This window comes from Pipistrellus kuhlii, unplaced genomic scaffold (assembly GCF_014108245.1).
Source record: "Pipistrellus kuhlii isolate mPipKuh1 unplaced genomic scaffold, mPipKuh1.p scaffold_m20_p_5, whole genome shotgun sequence".
Lineage (NCBI taxonomy): Eukaryota > Metazoa > Chordata > Mammalia > Chiroptera > Vespertilionidae > Pipistrellus > Pipistrellus kuhlii.
This window is the reverse complement of record NW_023425551.1, coordinates 50361151-50365957: the sequence shown is the minus strand read 5'-3', so window position 1 is coordinate 50365957 and position 4807 is coordinate 50361151. Positions and strand designations below refer to the sequence as shown.

Below are 4807 nucleotides of genomic sequence, written 5' to 3'. Positions count from 1 at the left end.
CCCCACCACGATCCTCTGCTTATCTAGGTTTTTCTGTATGACACCTGCATATCCGCCCCTACCCTTACTTATCACAACCAGATAAAAATCTGGCCACTGCAGAGATCACAAATGAGCCCTCTCCCATCAGGACATATTGTACCTGGAGCAGCTTGCTTCTTGGTTTTGTACTCACTGGCCATGTCTTACCACAGGTCAGACATGACCTTACAGTTAGCTTCATGATCTCCTCACTGCTATTCCTACTTGGTCAAGGAGTCAGGGCCATGCAGGCTGTTGAGCTCTTCTACAGGATGGTCAGTTGCTACCTGGGGTGTGCCTAGTGCAGAATATTCTCAGAAAGTAGCTGGTTACTGCATCAGGTGTCTCTGCACAGCAGCCTCAACTATCAGTGCCTCCAACAAACCTGTCTTACTTGTACTTCAATGTTATGACCATGGCATTGGTCTCTGTGCATTTTTTGTTGTTGTTGTTGCAGTTTTTAAAAGGGAAATTTATTTGACAAGTTTCATTTAGTTCAATACACCTAAAAGGAAACCACAATACAATAAAAGATTTAAATCAAGGCCTTGGAATTTCATATAAACACAAAGACCAAAATCCTAAAGTATTGGTATTATGTCTCGAAATTTCCCTATTAACTTAAAAAAAAAATGCTTAAACTTACATGCCTTGGAAGTTATTAAATGAAACTAGAATTAACAAACTTGCCAAATGTTTCACTTTTAATTGTAGACACAGCTCCTATATTGAGTTTTACCAAAAAAAAAAAAGCTTGTTTTTCAACATGCTTCCAAACTGTTCAATGTGAAATGGTGTAAGAGTAACATTTAACATAATTCAACTTCTTTAATCTAAATATACTTACTGCTTAAGTACATCTTATCATAGAACTAACTTGAGAAAAATGCGAATTGTTTAACAGTTATGGTTTACTGAACTTAGTTGTTACATCCTAGATGAGTATTTGTGTTAAAAAATAAGGAACCTTTAAGTCTTTTATTCACTCCTGATTTTCACTTAGAGTAAGCATAACTCAGAAGCTGGTATTGCAAAAATGTTAAGTTTTGTTTTTTTCTCCTTTAAAATAATCTTAACCAAGCGTCAGTGATAAGGATCAATTACATTCCCCATCCACCACTCACACGAGACATGCTGGACATCCCTCCCATTCCCCTCGCTCCCACAGATGCACAGCTGCCACTACTGTAGTAGCTGCTGCTCACGGCTGCTTGGCTGCCTATGCAACATTTGATTGAAAATCACTGGAGTTTTCCTGTAAAACTTGGTCATATCCACTCATGCTGCTCTGGCTGCCAAAGCCACCTCCACAACTACCACTCAGCTGCTGGCTGGCAGGCCACTGTCACGGGACTGGCTTGACAAGCCTATGCCTCCCAGCGTTTGGCTACTATAAGCACCACCACTTGCTCCTGCTGTAGAATTCAACAAGAGGTCTACATATCTGTCTTGCATATTTGCTTTGTCTTTCGACATAGCTGCCACAGCATCTCCATGAGCTGCAAATTTGACATCTGCTTCACCAGTTACTCTGCCACGAGCACCAATTTTAATACGTACTCTCACAGGGTGGAGCAGTAGGGGAAAAAATTATAAATGTCATTCTCAGTACTTCTGTAAGGCAATCCCCGCATGTGCGCATGGTGTCCAGTTGTGCTCTGGAAAGTAAAGCTACCATCCCCATATCTGTGGTCAGGCAGTCCTGAACAACAGTAATTGAGGTCTCTTCCAAATCTGTCTGACCCCAAACCATAGCCATTCATATAGCCATTATAATCATCATAGCCTCCATAACCTCCACCATAAGCACCACACCTCATCCTTTCAAAGACAGCTCCCCTGCCAATGCTGTTATGGCCCTCTGCCAGCCCCAGGTCTGTGGTAGGGACCTGGCTGCTTCAAGGCCATAAGCCTTCATAGTGGACCATAGTGAGTTCTAACTTCAGCTCGACGGCTCTTAAGAATTTCTATATACCTGTGCCCTGTTCTTTCCTTGTGTTTCTTTAGAGCCTTTTCGGCTATTTCCTGGGAAGCAAACTGCATGAAGGCCTCCGGCGTACACCTCTCCTTGAAGTCCAAGGGCAATGTTATTCCATTCGGCATGATTGCCAACCCTGTGAAGAACTACATGAGTCCTCTACGCTGTACAAAGCCATCATTGGCCCTGTCAGGACTGTTTGGACCAGTATGCTTCAACACCCAATCCATTTCAACGTTGCTTGATTTGAATACTTCAACATATCTGTGTCCCATGGTTTCTCTGTCTTTTTTTTAAGGCCCAATTTGATTTCATCTCCTGATTCAAGTTGAACAAAAGCCTTGCCACTCGCTCTGCCTTCTCTGGTGTAAATGAAACGTATACCTTGAGACCCATGTTGAATTTTGCACAAAAAAAACACACACACACACCCCAAAACGTGCACTTCATCTGCCCAGCAAGCCCAGGACAAGCCTCAGACCTTCACCACGAATCCCTCTCTGCCTTTGGTACCCAACCTCCTCATCTCTTAGTGGATCCTGACATCGAAGCAGACGTGACTTGTGCATGGCTGAGTGAAAATCTGTGCATTTCTTTTAATGCTTTCTCAGCCAATATCCCAGAAGAGCATATCTTTTCATGCAATATTCAGCAAAGATGTCCTACGAAAGTCAGTAGTCATGGATGAAGTGTTAATTGAACATCAAAAGAGTAGCATGCCAGCCTACTACAAGCAATGGGCCCCTTTGGAAATAACCACCATATCAAGAAGCCTGATGTAGACCATTTGAGAATTTTTGTGCAATGTTTCCAAAATGTGAAGAGCAATTACTTTAGAATGACTTTTTTGACTGACCCCTCTGGTGGGCTTTTCCACTGCAGGCTATCAAGACATCTTAAAGTATGTATAAGTTCTTTGGAATTATAAAGTCTTATCCCCAAATTCTTTACTATATAATGGAGCAGTAGAAGCTATTGAGTTATTAAGGGAGCTCTGGCTGCCTTCACAGTGGGTCAAATAAAAGTCAGCTAGGATCTTTTTCTGGCTAAGGTCTTGCCTCTCCAAGTGGGGTCCACAAATAGGCAGTGTCATCATTGCTGTGAATTACTCAGAGTTCAGGCCCTACCTGAGACCTACAGAATAAGACTCTTCATCCCAGGTGATCTGTGTGCTCAGTAACATCTGAAAAGGACTCACTTAGGAGAATCCAAGGCCACTTTGGGAAAGTTCTCAGCTGTCAAAACAGAGGCACTACATCTTATGAATTCCATAACTAACTTCTGAGCATGCCATACTGGTTATTTGCTATTCAAGGTGAGTTAGAAAGTTCTCAGAATGACAGCAGTATTTCAGATTGCAGTTATTCTAAGCATGAGACGCTGTGCCCTAGGGTTTGGAATCAATCCCTTCATTGCCTTGGTGGTTCAGACCCTTTTAATCGTGGTTGCAGATCACAGAGGATTCCATCCTCCAAAGAGTACTCAGTTTTTGGGGTAGAAGTTGCTTTTCAGTCATTGCTGAAATTTTTCTTTGAGAAGTACTTACATAATTTAGCCAAATAAAGTAAGGGAATTCACAGCAGATGTGGGTCAAAGAACAAAGTTCTAGTTTACTACCTCATTTTACTACTTCAGAAGGACTCCTCTGAGTTTGTAACTGCCAGTCCCAATCACAAAGAGGCCCAGTGCACAAAATTCTTGCATGGTCAGGGAAGGGGGCAGGGAGAGGGCGGCACCTCTAATCTGGGACCACTTAGGGGATGTTTAGGCCCAATCCCACAGTCAGACACCCCTCTTGCAATCTGGGACCACTGTCTCCTAATTGCTCACCTGTCTGCCTGATCGCTCTTAACCATTCTGCCTGCCTGTCTGATTGCCTCTAGCCGCCTCCACCTGCTGGCCTGATCATCCCCAACTGCCCTCTCCTGCCAGCCTGATCTCCCCCAACTGCCCTCTCCTGCCAGCCTGATCCACCTACCTGCTCTCTCCTGATGGCCTGATAATCCCTAACTGCCTCTGCCTTGGCCCCACCACCATGGCTTTGTCCGGAAGCCATTTCTTTTAATGGTCACTTTAAAATTCTGTGGTCAGTTGAGCTGTGTCGAGAAACTAGTTCATGAGTACAATTCTTGAAAGCCTTTGGGGAGGGAGTCAAAAAACCTGACTTTACTTATTTTTCCCGTTGTGACCATATTAGGTATAATTAATAGTGTGCCATTATGATGATTGTCTAATGAGTAAAAAAGATTAAGTGGGAATTTCTGAAGTGTCTAGAAGTTTTTTACATAAGAAATTCCAGTGGTGGAAAAGGGACATACTTTTTAAATCACAAAGTTTGTGCTAAGGTCAAAATGTACACATAAATATTAATAGAGCCTTTCCAATCTTTTGACAAATTCTACTGACAGTCATTTGAGAGTTCTTGTTTGTGGAGTATCCTGTGAAACTCAGTAGAGGATTTATTGAGGAGACTGCAACAGGGAATAAAGCATGTTGATTTGAAATTTGTAATTCAAATGTCCTAAAACCCAGTCAATAGGAATGTAAGTTAAAAATATAAAATTTAATAGCTTTCATAATGCAGAGTAGTGCAATTAAGAGCACAGACTTTGAAGTCAGAGGTTAGTCAGACTTGGGTCTGTCACTCAAAAGTTACAACTTGAACATGTTACTCAAACTCTCTAAGTTTTAGTAGTTTTTTTTTTTTAATCTGTAAAATGGAAACCATCATGTCCACTTCCTCAGATTATTTTGAAAATTAAATAAATAAGATAATTGCTTGGTAAACCCCAAGGCTAATTAACGTAG

The 4807-nt window shown here is 41.9% G+C and overlaps 1 pseudogene; it reads right to left on the bottom strand.

Moving 5' to 3' along the window:
* Positions 1-472: 472 nt before the first annotated feature.
* LOC118705050 lies at positions 473-2308 on the bottom strand (annotated as a pseudogene).
* Between the last annotated feature and the right edge of the window lie 2499 nt (positions 2309-4807).